The following is a 23,595-nucleotide window of genomic DNA, read 5'->3' as shown; positions in this document are numbered from 1 at the left end:
TTATTTTCACCAGGAAGATATTTTCTTTGAAGTACAATCGACCATCTAGTGTTAAAAGGATCAATGACATAAAAAACTTGTTTTGCTTGGGTTGCCATGATGAATTGTTTGTTATGATAAGTTGCGTTTCGAAGATCAACCTGTGTGAATCATAATTCATTGGTTTCTACACCAATGTTAGTGTCAATCCACTTGCACTTAAATAAAGGCACTTAAAAATAAATATAACAATTTCCATAATCTCCTTAATGAACCTAAAGTACATTTTAGATGCTAGTACATGATTGTTATCTTTGGAACTAGAGAAGTACATGGATTCAGCTTCAACCATAACCCCACTATTTTGCATGGTACTACAATCATCCTTTGATTTTGTATATAATGAATATCTAGTAAGGTCATATGCACTCCGAGTAATTACATAAAACTTAGGCATACATGAAAACCATTTAATTGTCTTTAATGCACTACTCTCTTTAGAAACACTTTCATTAAACCAAGCTAGAAAGTTTTGTTATGCTCTGTCAACAACCATTTTTCCTTCATCCAGGGATATTTTTCCTTTACAAGACTTTTGTGAGTGATCAAGTAAGGTTGAACTTCACCAATGTTATTCAATATATACAAATGTGCTTGAAGAACTACATCTCAACTAAAAGTTTTAACATTTAAACCTTGAGTACCTCTACCATCATATCTTCCCTCATGACGAAACTAGAGAATTCCTATAGAGTTAGCTTCTAACAAATGCACTGTACAAAACTCAATAGCTTATTATGTGATGTACCGTTCAATAATAGAAGTTTCCGAACGGTGATGATACTTTGTATACCCTTTGAATATCTTCATGTAATGCTTTGCGGGATACATACACCATAAATAAACTGGACCACAAATTCTAATCTCCCTTACTAGATGAACAACTAAGTGAACCATAATGTCAAAGAATGATGGAGAGAAAAATATCTCTAATTGACACAAGATAATTACAGCCTCATGTTCCAACTCGTCTAAATATTTAGGATCAATGACTTTACTATATATAGCATTGAAGAATAAGCATAATATGGTTATAATTACCTTTACATTCCTTGGTAAAATGTCGCGGATAGCCACTGGGAGAAGTTGTTGCATCAAGACATGAAAATCATGAGATTTTAAGCCAACTAATTTGTGATCGTTCTCTAACACACGTTTCTTCACATTTGATGAGTATCCTTGGGGAACTTTGATACCCTGCAAACAATCACAAAAACTTTTTTTCTTTTTTAGACAGACTGTGACAAGTTGGGGGCAAATATGTTTTATTTCCTATTAGTTTTGGGGCTAACTTTTGTCGTATATCCATCACCACCACATCTTCACAGGATTTTTTAGTATCTTTTGTCTTGCCTTCAATGTTAAGAAGTGTTCCAATTAAAATATCACATACATTTTTATCCACATGCATCACATCAAAATAATGTCTTACAGAAAGACTAGACCAATATGGAAGATCAAAGAACACCAACCTCTTTTTCCAACTATTTTTCTCCACGAACCCTTTTTGTTTACCTTATAGTTTCTTTCCAAAGACAACCTTAATATGTTGCTGTCTTTTATAAATTCCCTTCTCGGTTAAGATCTTTGGAGCGAAACCAAACTCATGCTCTCCATTAAAAGTCTTCTATAATCTATGGTATGGATGATTAGGTCTTAAACCCTTTAATCAATGGAGTTAAATAAACATATACATCGTTCCTTAATTATTTTGGACCTGAAATCATCATTGATAACATCATATATTTGTGATTTATGCACAACCATGGAGATAAGTTGTAAATTACGAGAAGAACATGACATGACATATGGTTAGTACTCAAATTACCAAAAGGATTCATTCCTCGGTTCTAGTGCAAAATATGGAAACAAGGAATCAATTTTCTTCCACTACAATGAATCAGCTACATGACAGATTTTTTCATCACACACTCTTTCATCTGCATGCCATATAGTATTCTTTGTATCATTTGTATTAGCAAACAATCTCTTGAACCTTTGAATTACTGGTAGGTACCACATCACCTTGGAAGGAACACCCTTTCTTGTTACATTATCATCGTCTTCAACACCATTGGCCTTTTTCTTGTAGCGTGACTCCCCATATATTAGTCACTCCTTCAAGTTTTCATATTTATTTATATATAACATGCAATTATTATGACATACATTGACATAATCCAAACCCATTAGATATAATATCTTCTTGACCTCATAACTACGGTTAGGCAACATGTTACCTTCTGGAAGCATTTCTTGTAACAATTCAAGCAACTCAGTGAAACTTGTATCCGTTCACCCACCTCTTGGCTTAATATTAAATTGTCTTAACACATCTGACAATCTTGTAAAACTTTTGCATCCCAGATACAACGACTATTCCATGTCTTTTTGCAAAGTATCTATCATATTAGCATTCTTGAAAGCATATACCCCAATATCACGAATCATATCTTCCAGAGTATCATTCATAAAATTCATCATCATCTTCAACTGTAGGTGACAAAGGTCTTTTTTTGTCACTTCACCGTGCCATACCTATTTCGTGTAATTTTGAATAATTTCATCACAACCTAAATGATTGAATATTTCATCCCTTTGATGTTTGTGAATATTTCGGAAAACTTTATAAGGACACCAAAAAATCCCCTTCGACTTATGAAGATTTTCCCCCTCAAAATTAAGAAATTGAATCACTACATTCTCATACCCTTTACTTAATCTATTAGCTTTCATCCAACTACGATTCATAATCACATACAGCTTCTAAAAATAAAATAAAAATAGTACACAACCAGCAATAACTACCAGAACAATAACAAATGCCATAACAATATTATAGTAAACAATATCAACAACCACATATGGCAACAACATCAAACAAAAATAATAACAATGACGACCTACGACTATAATATCAACGATACAAATAATGAACAACAACAATGGAGAATTTGTACATATCGGAAATATGATGAGAGACTCAACGGAGAAGAATTTGAGCTTACTTCCTCCTCGGAGAAGAAGGGTGGCGGTTCTGAGTTTTGGGAAATTCCTTTATTCACTAGAGAAGAATGAGTTCCATTCGTTCACTAGGGCACAAAAAGTGAATGAGACAAAATATTATAATTCTGAAAGAATAAAAATTGTCTTTAGAGTTTTTATCTCAGTTTTCTTCAACATCCGGTGGATAATATCTAACGTAAAATGTATAAAAAATAAATGTGCCTTTTTAGTGTTAAATAAAATATACAATTTCAGGAGTTAAGAATCGAAGCTCAAACACTGAACAACATTTTGCGTCGGTTTTCTTAGAAAATTGGGGTTAAAGATAAAGTTTCTTTAATATATATATATATATATATATATATATATATATATATATATATATATATATATATATATATATATATATATATATATATATATATATAGTTCCATGTCATTTGACCTTGGTTTTTCAATAACTGAGGTGAAAGTTTCGTTGTGAAGTGTATTATTTGTAGTAGTGTTAGTCTCAAACTTCTACTTAAATACAATATTTTCAAAAATAAGAGCTCTCATAAGCAACTCTCTCAACAACTCCATCATAGAACCAATTAAAGGTTTAACTCCAACAAACCATAATAATCAAATAACACTCCCGACCCCCGATGTTACAAAATCAGAGCAAGACTTCCTAAAAACAAAAATAAAATGAAATAACTCCAAGAGCTAACTTCCACTTACAACAGTAAACTCTACTCCTGAGTATCTACAAGATGTCCATGGTGGACAACATGAAAGCAACGGGGGTGAGAAACAACAAACAAATATAAAAAGTGTAAAGAATGCTAAGATAGAAAACACATCACAAAACACATTTAATTACACAAATCAACAACCACATAGTCTCACACCATTCACAACAACATGTACACATTCACATCCAGTCAACAACATTATGAGTAATCAATTACATATGCAATCATATATGCAAATATACTCCAAAACTGACTCGTTATGCATGTGGTACCATTTATGAACACTCGGGTTCATTTGGCTCCATGATCCCCACCATAGGACCAGATATCCTCTTGGAACCAGAGCACACCAAAATCGTTACCATCACCACAGATAACACTTCACCAATTCCGACCGGAACCAGCTACTCACACTTGATCCCCACCATATGATTAAGGCTCACCAAAACTAGACCGAAGTTTGTACACCATGATACATGACTCTCAACAACATGCATTATCACCAAAATAGTCACCAAAAGGTTCACCTTACACATCTCATCGTTATGCACACCATCATTCATCATAAGCAACAATAAAATAATGTTACAACAACAACAAATAACAACAACTCAACAATTTTAATTTCATATGCATTTGTTCATGTTACTTAATTGAAGCTAGCAAAAATATACCCAAACGCATTGCACGCTCGAACATGCAACATAATCACCATCAAACTTTCTTCATTCCTAAAGAAAAGGGGAAACATCGATAAAAACTGGGGGAAAGAGATAATTGGGTAAGGAAGTTGGTTATGGAAGGGGAATGTATTAGTACTCCTAACATCTGTTGTACTCAACGGGAACCGTTTTGATTGTTCTTGCTTGAATGGGTGTTATATCTAAAGATTACTTACAAAAGGATAAGGGGAAAAGAAAAGGAATATATAGAGTACTTGGAGAGGATTAAGGCTCTCATGCCTATGTATCCTTATAGTGCAATAAGGAATTCAAAGCTTCGTAGTTCATAGAACTAATGGTGGGAGGTGAAAAGAAGTTGTGATAACAAATGTAGTTTGAACCAAAGGATAATGTTGTTCAAACTTTTCAAGGGATGAAATCTGAATCCAAGAGTAAAACTGGTATGAACCAACAAGTGAGGGGTCTAGGGCATGGTATCAATGTATTGGAATAACCAAAATAAAGGGAATTAAATGTTTGGTTTCACAGCCAAACAACTATTGGTTCACAAGCAGACACAAGATGGAGCTCAAAGAGATAATGTATTTGTCTCAAAGATAACAATGTATCACATGGAGTGAACGAAGGTAGTAAATATTGAATGAAGGTAGTGATTAATGGTCCATGGATATGAATAGATAAATAATGAATAAATATGCTCGCGGAGGATTCGAACTCTCGTGCCTATGTATTCTCATCGCGCAATGAGAAAGTTAGAGCTCCGTAGTTCGTGGAACCACGAAAAAAAGAGAGGATATATTGATTGGGTTGCCAAGAGGCAAAGAAAATTGCTTAAAAAGAAAGAGTGTGGAATTAACCAATGATGGTAATCAACCACAAGGTTTATGAAGGCATGGTCTAAACCAAAGATGCTACCAGAGTTTATGACTCTATAAGGTAGGAAAGGATATTGCTAGAGTTTGAACCCCACAAGGGTAAAATGAGAGATAGCCAGAGCGTACAACTCTATAGGGAAAAATAGATGAATGTCATGGGGCAATAGCATAAATATTTTCCATAGTCTGAACTAAATACAAGGGCACGAAATCGATTTCTAGAGTCTAAAACTCAATAAGGGCAAAGGAATATGATGCCAAAGTATGAACTTCAAAACAATATCAAAGGTTGCAAGAGTATGAACTCCATGGGCAAGATGTATAAGTGTGTCATAGTCTGAACTATACAAGGAAAAGGAAATGATTTGAATGCCAAAGTCTAAACTCAATAAGGGAAAAAGAGTATGATGCCAAAGTCAGAACTGTAAGGCAATGAAAGAGGTAGCCAAAGTCTGAGCTCCATGGGCAAAAATGAACCAATGCCAAAGTCTAAACTGTAAGGCAGAATGAATAATTGACAAGTTGCTGATAAGAGATCCTAATGATTGATCCTGATGGTACAATGCTACTTATTGTAGAAGAAGACTTGACAATCATGTTATTTGAATTGTGCTAAAGTCTATTAATAGAGATGAATACGATGAGCAACTGGGTCATTCGTCTCGTACCCAAAGATATTAAGAATGAGTTAATGGAATTCTCCATTCTCATTCATTCTCTATTTCTTAAGGCTCATGCCACATAATCTGAATTATGATTTGACAAGTGTTGATACCTTTGTTGTGCTTAAGAAATAATCCACTTTATCAGCCATGCTTGATTGATGTTGACTTTGAAGTCTTGATCTTGGATTTGAACCTTGAGGTCTTTAGCTCCTAAGATTCAACATATCCTATACAACTCGATCATAATGGACTTACCATATCAAGTGATCAAGGGTCTTTTGATCACTTGAATAGGCTTGGGGATTAAAGCACAATACAAAGGATTTGGTTAACCAAAGTGACCTTTGGTCAACACTAACCAATGAGATTGAAAATAATAGTTGAACTAAGCACACAATAAACCTAATGAATTAATCAACTAAATAAAATCAAATGTTTCTAATTAAACCCTAAGCTAAGGGATCATGCGTTAAAAATCAGAATTTCTACCTAAGGGCAAAATGGTCATATCCACAAATTTGATTAAATGGAATAAAAAACCAGATTATTAATTAATTAAAATCCATTACTCAATAAAACATGGATACATGATGAAAATGAAATTAGGGTATTTAACAAAACCTAAAATCATTAATCAATTAACTAATTAACTTAAATCATAATTAGTCCTAATTAACCTAAAAGTCACTAATCCTAATCAAACCTAAAACCTAATTAATCAAATTAACCTGAATTAGTTCTTAATGCTAAAGTATAATCAAGTAAATTAACACTAATAAATTCCTAATCAAACTAATTAATTTAAATTAACTAAGTAAGGAACTAAGAGGTTTCAAAGGGGGTGCAGATGGAAAATGTTTGAGCCTTAGGCCCAAACTGAATCTCTATGTCAAACCGGGTCCATGCCATAGACAAGAAAAAGGGGAAATCTCATGTTGAAGCCAAAACGACACTTATCCAAAGCTAAAAACGCGAATGAATCACCAACGGAAACGCTTTAGCTGAAACAATTTAGAGCAACAAGAAAATTGCATTCTGAGATCAAAGTCATCATCACTGCGTCTTCATCAATTCCGACATCGCGTTTTGAATTCATCATCACGCGTCTTCACCACGGTTAATCGCTCGCATCAGAATCATCAAGATCACGGACGCCGTCATCGCGTCTAATGGAATTGGAGCATCGTTTTTGATCCAGCGTCGTCGTCGTGTTTTGTTCATCAATGGCGTTCAAGGATAAGCCACGCATTCTTCACAATTCTGGAATCGTGACTCATCACAGTTCACCTTCGCGTTCTGAATCAACATCAATGTGTTCATAAATCGATGACTCATTTCGAACGACTCAAGCCTCACGGATTCAACGACAACAACCGATTTCGATGCGGCGGAAAACACAAGTATGAACTATTTGCTTCTCCCGTTTTCTGAATCAACCTTCTCCTTCCTCTTCAATTCTCTTCCGCGCCTCTCTTCTTGTTGTGAAGTCGCCTTTGTTGTTGTTATTCTGAGTGTAGAGTGCAGGGAGAGTTGAGAGAACTGAGAGGAAAATATCAGAGAGTTTTAAGAGTGAGACAAAAAACCGCAGAATGAACGAGACCCCTGAAAAAATGCAGTGAAGAGCTTTTATAGAGTTTCCAAGTAGTTAGAAATGAAATCTATTAGTTAGAAATTGAAATTCAAGTGAAATTGACATTTAAATGCAAAATGAATTTTGTTTATGTGTTAGATGGTGAATTAACCAGTCAGTTTAAATAGAATGTTAGGTTGGTGAATTCAATTTCAGTTAGCTAGTTAGTATTGATTCCGGGTGGTGCATTCTAATTTGGTATGATAAAGAATGTAATATGCTTTCACTTGTGTGTAGGTTTCTGTTCGTTTCAGTTCCTCTTCGTTCAATTTTGATTCTGTTATGTTATTTAGCTTTATGATTTGCAAGAAAGGATTTATGCAGAGTTAGTAAGGAGTTAGAAATAATTGGAAAGTGAACGAAAAGTGAAGTATTATTTCAGTTCTGTTAAAGCAGTCAGTAGTAGTTAGTATATCAATCTGAAATCATTGGAATCAATTGAATGTGTTAGCAATGGATTGTTAGTTTTGTGTAAAAATGTTAGTTGCAAATCTGAATTAGTTTGGTTATTCTGTTATGAACTGTTTGATGCAGTCAAAAAAGAGTTGTTAGTTATTTCCAATGCCGTGTTAACATTTTGATTTTTTGTCATGAAAACTTTGCAATATGTTGGTCTGCTGGGAAATTTGCAGGATTGTCGTGCTCTACTGGTAGACAGACTTGTAGGAGGTTTTTAGAAATTGAAACTTACATGGAATGTTTTCTGAAATTCAATGATATGCTATTAATTGCTAGTTAATTATGATTGAGTTAATAAGATTCTGTTAGTAATCTTGACAAAATTGATTTGTGTTAAATTTGACAGATGAGCATTTTTTAGATGGCTTCAATTGCTACGCATTTTAACATGCATGAGCTGCTTGGCACATATTCATGCTCTTTGGTTTGTGGAGACTTTAAAGAACTCTGGATTCATGCTCTTTGGTTTGTGGAGACTTTGCTTGAAGGACTTTGGATTCATGCTGTTTGGTTGCAAATTTATGATGTAAATTATAGAATGGTGTCGCGGTGAAGAATCGGAGACCAAGCTATTGATTAGACTTGACTCATGAATCAAAATATCACCACCGAACTTTAATTTATCCAAGGAAAGGGGGTGTGTTATGAAAAAGGAAGGTATTAGCACCCTAATCATCTGTAGTACTCTATAGGAACCTTTTAGATATATGTTTTTGGTTTAAAATTGTTTGCTATTTGATTGGGGAGATGAGAAAAGGAACATCTTTTTATTGTTTAATGATTTGGAAAAACATTGAGTCTTATGCCTACCTACCCGTGAAGGATCAAAATCTCGTAGTTCGGGTTCAAAAGTAAGAAGGGATTTGTTGGGGTTGATTTTATGAGAAAGAGACAAATTGTCATCTTAAGGAGAAAACTCACTTTTAAATCACCACAAACATGTGGAAGATAGATCTTTGCATCAAATTGAAAGAAGAACTCTCACTTGGATATAAAGTACGGGGGTGTGTTATGAAAAAGGAAGGTATTAGCACCCTAATCATCTGTAGTACTCTATAGGAACCTTTTAGATATATGTTTTTGGTTTAAAATTGTTTGCTATTTGATTGGGGAGATGAGAAAAGGAACATCTTTTTATTGTTTAATGATTTGGAAAAACATTGAGTCTTATGCCTACCTACCCGTGAAGGATCAAAATCTCGTAGTTCGGGTTCAAAAGTAAGAAGAGATTTGTTGGGGTTGATTTTATGAGAAAGAGACAAATTGTCATCTTAAGGAGAAAGCTCACTTTTAAATCACCACAAACATGTGGAAGATAGATCTTTGCATCAAATTGAAAGAAGAACTCTCACTTGGATATAAAGTACGGGGGTGTGTTATGAAAAAGGAAGGTATTAGCACCCTAATCATCTGTAGTACTCTATAGGAACCTTTTAGATATATGTTTTTGGTTTAAAATTGTTTGCTATTTGATTGGGGAGATGAGAAAAGGAACATCTTTTTATTGTTTAATGATTTGGAAAAACATTGAGTCTTATGCCTACCTATCCGTGAAGGATCAAAATCTCGTAGTTCGGGTTCAAAAGTAAGAAGGGATTTGTTGGGGTTGATTTTATGAGAAAGAGACAAATTGTCATCTTAAGGAGAAAGCTCACTTTTAAATCACCACAAACATGTGGAAGATAGATCTTTGCATCAAATTGAAAGAAGAACTCTCACTTGGATATAAAGTACGGGGGTGTGTTATGAAAAAGGAAGGTATTAGTACCCTAATCATCTGTAGTACTCTATAGGAACCTTTTAGATATATGTTTTTGGTTTAAAATTGTTTGCTATTTGATTGGGGAGATGAGAAAAGGAACATCTTTTTATTGTTTAATGATTTGGAAAAACATTGAGTCTTATGCCTACCTACCCGTGAAGGATCAAAATCTCGTAGTTCGGGTTCAAAAGTAAGAAGGGGTTTGTTGGGGTTGATTTTATGAGAAAGAGACAAATTGTCATCTTAAGGAGAAAGCTCACTTTTAAATCACCACAAACATGTGGAAGATAGATCTTTGCATCAAATTGAAAGAAGAACTCTCACTTGGATATAAAGTACGGGGGTGTGTTATGAAAAAGGAAGGTATTAGCACCCTAATCATCTGTAGTACTCTATAGGAACCTTTTAGATATATGTTTTTGGTTTAAAATTGTTTGCTATTTGATTGGGGAGATGAGAAAAGGAACATCTTTTTATTGTTTAATGATTTGGAAAAACATTGAGTCTTATGCCTACCTACCCGTGAAGGATCAAAATCTCGTAGTTCGGGTTCAAAAGTAAGAAGGGATTTGTTGGGGTTGATTTTATGAGAAAGAGACAAATTGTCATCTTAAGGAGAAAGCTCACTTTTAAATCACCACAAACATGTGGAAGATAGATCTTTGCATCAAATTGAAAGAAGAACTCTCACTTGGATATAGAATCAACAAGTATGCCACATACCTCTTCCAAACGGAAAAGAATCAATATCAATCTCAACAATGTTATGGGGTAGGAGATTTAAATCTCAACTAGGGATGACACATGTCTAATCCTTTTATGAAAAGGTTTTAAACATGGAAAAACTAAAGTGACAAAAGGGTTTGAATTAAGTTTGTGTTTTTTAGGTCTTATGAAAAGATATTTGAATATGCTTAAGTGTTTTGAAGCATTTGATTAAGAAATAAAAGGGAAAACAATTACCTAAGTCAAAACTTATTATGAAAGTGGTTATAAGAAGGAGAGAGAGAGATAAAATCCTAAGGTTTACATTGAGGGGAACCTAAGATTGTATCTAGAAGTTTTGGATTAAGGGAAATCAAAGTTTCATAGGATGCAGATGAACACATACATGCAAAACGACAAGAATGTCATGATTCCCTTCCCTTGGATATAAACAATAACAAGGTTGAATATGTATTAATATTAAGGCACAAAATATGGATAAATACAATGACAATCACAAGGTGAGGGAGGTATGGATGACAATATTGATCATGGTTTTTAGGCATTGAGATAAACATAAACAAGACATGACGAAGTTTCACATAACATCACAAGACACAACACATTGATGGTGAAGACAAAATCATATTTGATATGGTAAAAGCATTCACTGATACATGGTAAACACAACATGAATTAATTTAGGTCAAACATGCATCACATTATAAGTCTTCACAAAATAAACATTAAACTTGAATCAAAGTTCAAGATAAGATCAAACTTAAGTGGAAACCTAATCACCTCCTAACCATTCATTCAAGCATGTTTTCAAGGTGAATCAATTGATACATTGTATGAAGATAATCAAGTTCAAACATGTTAAGGATAACAATCAACATTTAAAAGAGTGTGTTTTAATCATACAAACTTTCAACATCAAGAACAAACAAGATATAAGCCAAAATAATCAATTAGGAGCCTAAAAAAACACTTAAAAGCACATGTCTTACATCCAACCAAAAATGATGAAATAAATAATATGTTATGGATATTTGAAGTTATGAAGAAAAATAAATATTTAACAAGTGAGAAAAAATAAACATTACCCTGGCCAGGTTCGAACCCACGTCCTTGGGGTTCCATGTACTGCTTGGGAAAAATAAAAATCAATTTGGGGCAAGGGGGATTCAAACCCCAAACCTTTTGGTTACAAGTGACTTTGGACGCACGCTTCTACCACTAGGATGACTATACATCCATTAATTAAAACGCAAACAATTGTATATATTATATAACACGTTTCCTTTTGACTTTTTCAATGCCAACTCAACATCATCTTCAACCTCTCTCTCTCGTTTTCGTTTTTTTTCTTCCATTATTTTTTAAATCTTCCATTATTTTTCAATCTTCCATCAATCATCTCTCTCTCATTTCTCAACCATTTTTCATGAAATAAAGATCAAAATTGTTTAGAAAAATGTAAGAAACACAATGGTACCATAAGTTTTAGCTAATACTCAAAGATGAAGATGCACGAAGGCAAAAATCAGAACTGAAACTTTAGGTTTCATGCAACATAAATTCACATAAACAACAATATAAATGACATGTAAGGTAATGATTCTTCTTAACATAATAAATGCTACATATTTGCTTCAGAAATCAAAATGAAATGACGTATATATGATGAGTTTCAAAGTGCAAGAATATACCTATTGGAGCAAGGTCCAATGCCTCTTCAACACTACTTCCATCTATTGTTTGATGCTTCTCCTAATGCTTATGATTTCCCAGAAGATGGTTGGAACCTTTGGTTTGCATAATGCACGAGCCAAATGAGAGAATGGAGGTTAAGGTTGAAAAGCTCTCAAGAATGGAGTTTTTCTTGGAAAGCTTGGTGTATGGATATATGGGGTTTTATCCTATATTTATAGGGATCCTTGAGGGTTCAAGAAGCCTCGGATATTATAAAATAATCATGGCTTGTACTTCATTGCTTGCTTGGTTGGTTCTTGCATAATTCTCCAAGTGGGAAGCATGACAAAAGAAAGGAGTGCATGTCGTGTTTTGTGTTGTCCTTTCTGAAGCATAAGGGTTGACTTGAGGCTTGGAGTTGGTATGTCACAGATCCAAGTCCATTTTGGAGCTCAATGGTACTTCTTATTGGATTAAAGCTACTTTATGCAACAAATGGAATAGTTCATTGTGTATTGGTTTAGTTACTTGGATAATAGCTCAAAAGTGGGTGAAATATTATGATTATGGGGGTTTAGAAGCAATAAGTACATGTACTTGTGGATTTGTTTGGATTTGTAATGTATTTTGGCTTGGAATTTGACCTATGAACCATTCCATGAGTCTGTCTTCCCAAATTCGATTCTCTTAGCTCAAGCATGGGAATTTCTTGATCTTGGACATTTTGAAAAGATGGAATCATTATCTACAACTTTCATGTTGATCACTTTGCTTGAATCAGTTAGGATCTTGGTGAAAAATTGGCATAAAGTTGGTCACTTGACTAGGTCAGCATGCTGAAAATTTCACCAAGTGTTTTACCACTTGACAAACAAATGAATCATCCACTTCATGGCCACATATCTCCTTATTCGTGCATTTTTTGAGGTTTCATCACCTAATACAAAGTTGAAGTATGAATCAAGGTCTTTAATATGATCATTGGAGCAAAGAAAATTGTGGCTTGGATCACAAGTTATGATCTTGGAAAGTTGGGTACTTGGACATGATTTTTAGGGACTTAGTAAAAATTTCAAATTCTCCATCTTTGCCCTTTTTGCAAGTAACCTTGATTTTCTTGACTAAACTTGATTAAATGACTTCAATGATCATATTTTCATAATCCTTGACTTGAAAAATCCATAGTTGACCAAAAATAGAAGTCAAACTTTGATTTTGCCTCAGTTGACTTTGTATCAGATGAATCCAATTCTTGCAATCTTTAATGAATGGGATCTCTTGGGCACATTGGATGATGTGAATGGATCACTTACGATGTATTTTAAGTCTTTTAACCATAATTCAAATTTTAGGATCATGCCTTGGCTAAAAAGTCAACCAGTTGACTTTGGTTCAAAACCCTAGTTAATGGTATTAGATAAACTCTGGCCTTGATGAATTTGAGATGGAATGGTCTTGAACTTGATTCTTGTTGATGAAACTCACTTGATAACTTGGGAAGGATGAGGAGTTTTAAATTTTGAAACTCATGTCAAGTCTTGATTGATCAATCTTTGAAAACTCTTGGTGTAAAACTCTAGCTTAAGACAAACAAAGTAGACAATATTTTTTTTTATATTTTCAATAAGTTAGTAATGCAAAGATGTTAGATGTCATGCAAATGATACAAATTTAGGGTATGAGAAATGACATTGAAATGTAAATTTGGAATGAAATTATAAAGTAACATTGAATGTGGTATTGAATCATAAATATGTATTAATTGTAATTTTTTTGTTTGAATGAATATTTGAAAAAGTGACATGCTTGTGTAATTCACTTATGGTTCCAAAAAAAATTTGTGATTTGCTATGCCTTTATGAAATGGATGTGATATGTTTAATGCCTTAGTTCTAATAAATGGAACCCAACATCAAATGAATGATTCATGATCAATGGCCACCATATAAAGTAAACCCTAATCCCCAGATTATGGAAATGGTATGCAAACAAAGACAAGTTTTAGAAAGATCACAACTTGGTTAGTTGACTTTGGTCAATTGGTTGACTAAAAAGTCAAAAATTGACCAAAACACACCTTAGGTGCAAATGATGCAATTCAAAGTGACATGCTTGTGATGAGTTTTAAAATGTAATGCAATGGATGAGAGGATCAAAATGATAATCAACATCTAGAAGCTAAACAACCAAATGGAAGGAATCAAAACCAAAGTTGTATATGAAACAACATGATGATATGACCATGAATGTATGAACAAGTAAACAAGCAAAACAAAAGATAACCACATCTTAGTCCAGTACAAACAATGCAATGAAAAGAACAAGGTCTGGAGGCAAGAATGAGGCAGTCCCCAAGTGAGTGGATGGTCAAGCAAGATTCATAAGGGCTAAAGCATGGCGCACCTTCTAAGTTAGGGTTTAGGATCAAGCCACAACACATGATAGGATAATAATAAGGGGTTAATGGCCTTATCTCATTGGATTAGGGTTTCTATTAAGCACAGGGTGATAAATCAAGCCATAAGGCATATTAGGATCATACCTCCCCCTGATTAGGGTTTTGAGCCCAAAGCAAAGTCAACAAATGAATCACCCATGATGAGCACCCACAACTATGGTTTCATGGATCAAAAAGTTCATTTAGGACAAGATCCAAGCACATTAGGGTTTAGGCATGATAAATCAAGATGCAATCCCCCAATGTCAAGCAAGACCAAATTATGTTACTCACAAACTTTGAATCTATGATGTTTATGAGAATGTGTTAATATGAATGCATGATGCATATGAATGAATGCATATAAATCTCAAGTCATGGGCTGGATATAATATGAAAAAGGGAGGATAAATTTTGGGGTTCGACATTCACTAACATAACAACACATCATCGTTTAACATAACAGTTTGCTAATTGATCACACCAGTCGACACAAACATTTATATTGTAGATATACAAATAATATTCAAACAGTTATCAAAGCATCACCATGAGGCAGCTCTGCACATTAGCATTCCAACGCTTCAAACAACGTCTCATTTGGACTTACGGATCAAAAGTTGTGATCAATATCATGTTGGAAACAAAATCTACCTGGCCGCGACGACCTCGGTGACTCCCGTCACCACCATGCCATGGCATCCGCCATGGACCCATGGCGACCGCCATGACCCTAAAAACCATGGAAATGCATTTTCACTATTGGAGCCCTTTAAGAGCTCCAATTTCGATTCTGTAAAAGGCCCTGATCTTAGAATTTGAAACCCAACAATTATCCAATGATTAAAACATCAAATTTACGATTTATCACATATTGACATCAATTAAATCATATATTTCATAACTTTATCAACTTCATAAATCTTCAATTGTGAAATTATCCCAACATTCAAAACATAAAATACAGCCACACATAGTGTACGAAAATCATCAATAATCACAACACACAATATCAGGATATCATAAAAATTCACAATTAAGCAAAATCAAAAATGCCCTGTTGGAGGTTTCGAACAACACACAAAATCTTCTTCCTCTTTTATTTCCTATATATAATTATTCTATTCTTATTATTCTACCGATAATAATAAAATTAAATTCACTAACATGTTAATACTCATATTATTTCATTTAATAATTAAAACACTACTATTTAAATTATTCTATCACTTCTACACTATCACCATACTACTATATTTTCTCAACCACCCCACTACGCCCCACACATATAAATAAATTATTAAATTTAAATAATTTGAAATATGTAAAATCATTTAAGCAAGCTAAATCATGCAAATACACAAATGAATTTAATTAAATAATTAAACAAAAAATAGGGGTGTTACAGTATGGACCAACAAAATATGGCGTGAGCTTTCGAGACTTCAAAGCTCGACCAACACCAATTATCAAAGTAACTCTAAAAAACATATGATCTCCCGCTTAGAACCTAAGTCTTTTCCTCCTCTTATCATGGTAAATGTTCTGGTGACTATGCAAAACTTTAATCTTCTCTTGGATCATCTTGATCTTCTCAGAGGTTTGTTGCACAATCTCTGGTTCAAGCATATCACTCTCACATGACTCATACCAAAACAAAGGTGTCATACACCTTCTACCATACAATGCCTCAAAGGGTGTCATTCCAATACTAGAATGAAAATTATTGTTGTAAGTGAACTCGACCAATGGTAAGTGTCGTGGCGGGAAAAATCACAGAGTTGCCATCATATTCTATTCATTCCTAAGAAATAGGGGAAATAATGATAAAACCTTAAAGTAAAGGATAAGACGGTCATTGCAACCGAATATGGTTCAAGAGTCGGTTAAGTGAGGGGAAGGTGTTAGGCACCCCTCACCTCCATTGTACTCAATGGGAACCTCTTATAGTTCTAAGGGTGATTGTTTCTCAAAGGAATATTTATTTGCCTAATTATTTATTTCTTACTTTTATTTATTAACAAATTTCAAAAAGGTAAAATAGGAAAAAAAGTTATTTTTAGGTTAGGGGACTCGCCTTGGTTTTGCAACCTTGTGCCTACGGATTTCTAATTGAGTGATGAGAAAAATCAAAGTCATCGTAGTTCGTAGTTTGTTAGTTGGTTGATTTTAGTTTATGAAAATTTGTCTTGGTTTATAATTAAATGCATGAGGGCAAAAAATATTAATTTGTCGCACGAGGTGAAGAGGGAAGGATTTGTCGCACGGAGCAAAAAAGAAAAGATTTGATGTGTGATGTGGATTTTAATCGTGCTTTGAATTATGAAAAATGTTAAGTTAATTTGGTGGTGAAAAGAAATGTCCGATTATGCACTAAGGTCTCGTGAATTATTTACAACTGAAAAAGTTGATTTATGTTTTTTTTTTATAATTTAACTAAAAGAAAGAGGAACATGTTTTTTGTGTTTTTAGAATTAAAATGAAATGAATATTTTTGACATTTTTAATAAAGTAAATAACTTTAATTAAATTAAATAATTAAACACAATAAATTAAATTGACCACACTAAAACTAATTAAACAAGATGAAGTTTATATTTTTTATTGTATCTTTTTATGGTAATTAAAATGAATTAAAAAACCAATGAGATAATAGAAAATAATAAATAAATAAATAAGTTGTTAAGAGATAGGTGAAGTATGAATATTTTGATTCAATCGAGAATCCTAAAGTTATATATAAAATAATAACTAATTCAAGATTAGTTGAATAAATAAATAAAAATACATGTTTTTGTACTTTTTTTTATATGCTGGTTAATAACTAAGAAAACATCTAATCTAAGATTAAAAGTAATCTAAACAAAATAAATAAATAAATTATTGTTATTATTTTTTGGTTTTTTTATATGAATGAAAATAAATATATATTTATCCTTTCATTCTAATAGCGTTAACTTTCAAATATTTTATTTATTAACTAATTATAATAAATTAAATGCTAATAAAATAAGATAAATAAGATGAAATCAAATTAAATTATTAACAAAATCTAAAGAGATGCTAAGTTGAAAAGGAGATTTGGATAAGTAAAAAGAGAGAGACTTAACCATTTTAAAAATAATTAAATGAGCCTAATTTTTGGTATTTTCTTTAAGTTAATTAAATATTAGTGAAGAAAATGTGTGAGAGACAAATTATAATTTTTTTACGCTAATAAAAAAACTAACCTAATTTAATTCAATGAAAATAGAAAAAGCCTAAAATATTAATATAAATTTTTTTTTGTATTTTTGAACTTTAAATAAAGAGAAATATTTTTTGGAAGACGAGTAAAATTGAAATAAGTCGGATCAAACCGAACTTTACTTAAATAAATCTAACTTTAAATATGAAAAATTAAAACAAAATCTATAAAAAGAGAATTAATTAAATATATAATTTAAAAATATCAATCTTATTATAACATTAATAATTCTATTTTAATAGAAACAATGTGGATGAGATTGTTTTTATAATCAAAAGTTAGATTTATATTTTTTCATAAGTTTTTTAAAAAAATTACAAGATCAAAAGGAAATTAATATGAATAATTTTTATTAAAACAAAACTATTCTAGTTATTAACACTTTTTTTTTTAAAGAAAAGTTTTTCTATATGCAATTAGAGTAACAAAATAAAATTAGCTATTAGAAAAATTGACACTCACTTGTATGATCGATAAAAGAGAATTAAGTGCATTTGTATCAAGTAAATTGAGAAAATATTATAGACAATAAATTCTAAGCAAACAGCGAATTCAAACCATAACAAAACATCAGACATCAAATCGAAATAAAACATCCACCAAACATTAACAATTTCAAACAATTCTATAAATGAGGTATTAAGAGAGATCAACCTATTGGGGAAGATTGTCCATGTGAATAAAATAGGCAAGATTCTCATTTTTATTTTATTTCTCCTTGCTTTTCACATTTTTTATTTTGGCCTTCTCGTAATTCTTGTTCTTTGCTCGCGTCTTTTTGAAAAGATTGATGATGATGATGATGATGGTGAAGGCTTTAGAGTTTTGGTGTTGTTGTTCTTCAGTGTGAAGAGCAACAATTTTTTAGACTCCAAATTTTGTAAATTGTGGATTTTCAAAAGTGTAAAAACTCTGGGCTATTTATAGGTGAAGGTTAGGTCAGAATTTTAATTCAGATTTATTATATTAGGAAGGTTTTGTTATGATTTTATCTGACTTATTTCTGTATGACCGATAAAAGAGAACTAAGTGCATTTGTATCAAATAAATTGAGAAAAAAATGTAAATGAGGGTAAAACACAAAAAAGAGAGAAAAAAAACTGTAAAATTGAGAAAGATGAGATTCGAATTCAAGACCTCTCCTTTGTAAATATTTACACATGCTCTTATATCAATTGTGGCATTTCACTTATTCAAAATAGAGTGGCACTAGAAAATATATGAACGGTGGGTAAAATTTGGGGTAAGACAACTGCCTATATTCAATCACCTTCAATTAGAGATGATGATGACAGGTGGTATTCATCTTCTTATGGTGGAAGATGATTAAATACAAAGAGAAACCCATGATTTTGTCCACGGAGTAAAGAAGTATGTTAAACACTATACTTTTTTGTAAAGACTTGACGTGGCCCATCCCTAATAAGGGACATATATGATACACATGTAGGACTCAAACAAAGTTTGGATGGAACTCTGGTAAAACTGTTACATAATTCTCTAATGGAACCCAAATTTATCTTGATGGAACTCGTGTGATACCCTGGTGGAACCCGTGCAATTCCCTGATGGAATTCAACCACTTTTAGTGAAACCCGTGTAGTACCCTGGTGATACTCTAATCACCATTGATGGAACTCGGGTAGGACTCTATTGATACCTCGATCACTTCTTGATGGAACTCAGGTAAGACTCTAGTGATACCCTGATCACTCTAGGTGGAACTCAGGTAGGAATATAGTGATACCCCGATCACTCTTGATGGAACTCAAGCAGGACTCTAGTGATACTCTGATCACTCTTGATGGAACTTAGGTAGGACTCTAACCATCCTTGGTATTATTCACGTAAGACTCAGGTGGAACTCAAATGAAACTCACAATTTGATTTGTCGGAACTCAATATATCCGATGGGACTCAAACCTCTTTTGATGGGGCACATATGTCATTTTGATGGGACACAACTCAGGTGAGGGATATAAATTCTGACAGGTCATTTCCTGGGTGAGGGATAGACTGATAAGTTGGGGATACGAGAGGTGAAAACCTACTCACTAGTTGGTAGTGATCATTCAGGATGACCTGCTATTGGGGAGGTTCTCTTGAAGAATCATTAGGAGTGAGATTGCTGAGGAAAACCTTTTTTTTGAAAAGGCTGTGTGGAGATGATACTTACTAGGGAAGGCCAAAAAGCATTTCTGCTTGGGGAATTGTGCTGGTATAACTGGGGATTATCTATATGATATACTTAGTGAGAGTGTATGGGGATACGCTTTAGACGGAGAGTTATCACCGACCTAACTAGGGATTCGACCTCTAAGAGCAATCACAAATCCTTTGTCTATGTTATGCATGCTTTACGATATGTTTTGAATTGATGCATATGTTTATGCATGATGTTTTTCTCGGGCTGATGCCTCTTTTTATGAAATGCATGATGGATGCATGTAACTGCGGAAATTATATATATATATATATATATATATATATATATATATATATATATATATATATATATATATATATATATATATATATATATATATATATATATATATATATATATATATAGTGACCTTCCAACTCTCTGGTATTTGAGACTATGATGTGATCGCAGAACGGGCCGTGATACCCTTGATGTCTGAAAATACACCATATGACCTTAAAGGAAGGAACTTATGTATCGGTCAAGTCATGGTGGTTAGTAAGGGACTCCGCGTCTTGCAGGTGGTACAATGATGAAAGCCTTATGGTACCCTTCGATGTTTCAAGATTAGAATAAAACCCATTTTTAAAACTTTTCATCATGCCCGATGTTTAACACTTTGTAATCAAGCAAACAAAGATAAGGAATAGGACTCAAAAGAAGAATTTTACTTATTTGACCCGTGAATGGGTGACAACATACAAGGTAATTCCTCTAAGAGGATGTATTATGTTCCCATTAAATTTAACACGTGCTACATCCCATATACTTTACTTCAGACGATGACGATTGGACTGATCCCTTACATTCGAGTTTCTGTTATAGGTTCTGGTGTTGCAGCCATATGCCTTTTGGAAATCCTTAACTTTTGTCTTAATCACTCTTTCGAGTTTTTAATCCATCGAGATGATATGCCCCTTTTTTCCTAAGTTGCCCTTTCGGGTTTTACTCTTTTGTACATGTCCCTAATTTTTACATGGATCGTTTTTTCGAGGTTTCGATCCACTGGGACACCCTAATTTTTTCCTAAGCCTCCCTTTCGGGTTTTTAACTTAGTGAACTGTATTTTCCCGCTTTTTTCGAGGCATAGTATCTTTTGACGGGGTCAGAGTTTACTGGTAATGGAAGCTCATCCCCATCCATGTTTGTAAAGATCAAGGCTTTGCCAGAGAAGGCCTTTTTTCCAACGTATGACCCTTTATAGTTTGGAGTCCATTTTCTGTGTGAATTATTATGGATGAGTAATATCCTTTTCAGCACTAAGTCTCCTTCCTTGAACTCTCGATTGAAGGTGTGAAAAACATAAGAAAAATGGGGAGGGGGTTGAATTGAGTTTTAAAAACAAAATATTTTTACCAACTCAAGAACACAACATAAATACTAAGAGCAAAGAGATAAAAACACAAGTATTTTTATCCTGGAACGCTTGAAACTTAAAGCTACTCCAGTCCACCCACCAAGGTGATTTTGCCTTATACACAAGGACTTAATTCATTATAATTAACTGATTACAATAATCACAAATAATAACCTTCTATGTCATCTCAAGGATCCGACTATACCGTAGTCTCCTTAAGGAATCACAAACAACAAGTTTAAATAAAGTTTTGTGTTTACAAGTTGCTTCTACACAAGCAGATTTATACACAAATGAAAAACAAACACTTAAAGAAAAATATGAACAAATTCTAGATATTTTTCACGTAGAAAAAAGTCTTATGAGATTGTTGCAGTAGTCTTTCTTCAAGTCTCCAAGTCCTATTTATATAACATGAAAAAGAGACAGTTGGAGGGAAAAACAGGGATTCCAATAGAGCGGTTGTCCACTGTTGGTTTGATGAAAGGAGTGATACATAGTACAGTCCTTCGTCCATAATATCAGTGACATGTGTGATGTATAGTATTGTCCTTTGCCCATGCTACCCAGTAGTGGAAGGAATATTTGATTTGTACCATGTACTATTTGATCATATATCCATTTTGATCTTATCATCAAATTCATTAGCTTCTGATGAATAGTTGATGAACCATGAAACGAAGAAACATACAGCTAGATTCAGAAACTTCATAATCTTCAGTCAAAATCTTGATAGCGTCGGCAATCTAGCTTGTGATCTTTAGAATCTTCAGAATCTTCAGTCAAAACCTTAATAACTTCAATGTCTGGCTTGAGATCTTTAGAATCTTCAGCTAAGTAACAAAATTTCAGAAGCTTGCCATTCTTCAGAAGCTTGATAATCAGAGTCATATCCAGAAGCAGAAGCAGAGAGAACGTTGCAGTAGTAACATAACGTCTCTTCAGAAACTTCTCCGGAGTGAATCAACATAGAAGTAGAAAGAACATTACAGTAACAATTTTACATCTTTCAGAACTTCTCATGATTAGCGCAGAAGTGAAATTTGGAACATATTGTTCAGAAACTGATGATGATATACGCCATATACTCAAAATCAAAACTGACTGTTAAAGCTACACAATAATAAACCATTAGGATACCAAAATTGTTCTCACATAAATATAACATTGTTAACATCAAAACTCAAGGTATATATGCAGAACCAAATCTTGTTCTAACAATCTCCCCCTTTTTGATGATGATAAAAACATGTATTTTGATGAACAATTTTGTATATGAGAATCACAGAAAGATACATCTTACAGAAGCACAAAGCTCCCCCTAAGATGTATAATCCTAAAAACATAAAATCAGAACGAAAGAGCACTTTCCTGATTAAACTTTTTGAAGTACCAGAAAGATCTTCCATCAGAATGTGGTTTGTCTTCAGAAGCTGCTTGAACTTATCCAAAGCACTGGTTGTTCAGCATTCAGATGAACTTCACTTCAGAAGCTTGGTTGAACTCTTTTGAAGAAGCTTTAAAGCCCGGTTCTCTTTGAAATTCTTGTTGAATCTTTGAAAGGGCTTTCGGAGCTTGGTTATGAATTCTTGTTAAACAGCTTTAGAGCCTTATTATAAACCTTATGACCTGGTTGAATGAAGTCTGATTAACATGGAATTTACAATTCCTCAGAACTTGATGCCGAATTTACAATTCCTCAGAACTTAATGTCTGGTTCTGATTCCTGGTTTTTAAAACAACAAGGTTAAAGCTTTAGACTCAGAAAGTAGGTTATTTCTTCAGAAATCGGTAACTTAAGTTTTGATCTGAAAAACTTCAAGAGCTTCTGATGTTCTTGACTTTTCCTAAAAGATAATTAACAAACTATTCTTCAAAGTAGTTATTATCAGAAACATTGAAAAATGTTTGGGTTCTGATTCACGAATATATGTATATCAAAGCCAAGTACGTTTCTCCCTTTTTGTCATCAATAAAAAAGACATAGACAAAAATAAATAAAGGAAAGAGACAAAAATTATTTCATTGAAAAGTGCCAGAAGGCAGAAAAAGTACAATCATATTACAAAGACAGAAACACAAAACAATACTA

At 33.2% G+C, this 23,595-nt stretch overlaps 1 long non-coding RNA gene across 1 annotated transcript; it reads left to right on the top strand.

The window, feature by feature from the left end:
* The first annotated feature begins 6,935 nt into the window (after positions 1 to 6,935).
* On the top strand, positions 6,936 to 10,340 carry LOC127097586 (uncharacterized). The gene is made up of 2 exons (XR_007793103.1): positions 6,936 to 7,405; positions 8,441 to 10,340. It is a non-coding gene; the product is annotated as an uncharacterized LOC127097586 (long non-coding RNA).
* The last annotated feature ends 13,255 nt before the right edge of the window (positions 10,341 to 23,595 follow it).

The sequence above is a fragment of the Lathyrus oleraceus genome, chromosome 6 (assembly GCF_024323335.1).
Source record: "Lathyrus oleraceus cultivar Zhongwan6 chromosome 6, CAAS_Psat_ZW6_1.0, whole genome shotgun sequence".
NCBI lineage: Eukaryota > Viridiplantae > Streptophyta > Magnoliopsida > Fabales > Fabaceae > Lathyrus > Lathyrus oleraceus.
The sequence above is the reverse complement of the archived record's forward strand: the minus strand, read 5'-3'. Positions and strand labels throughout refer to the sequence as shown.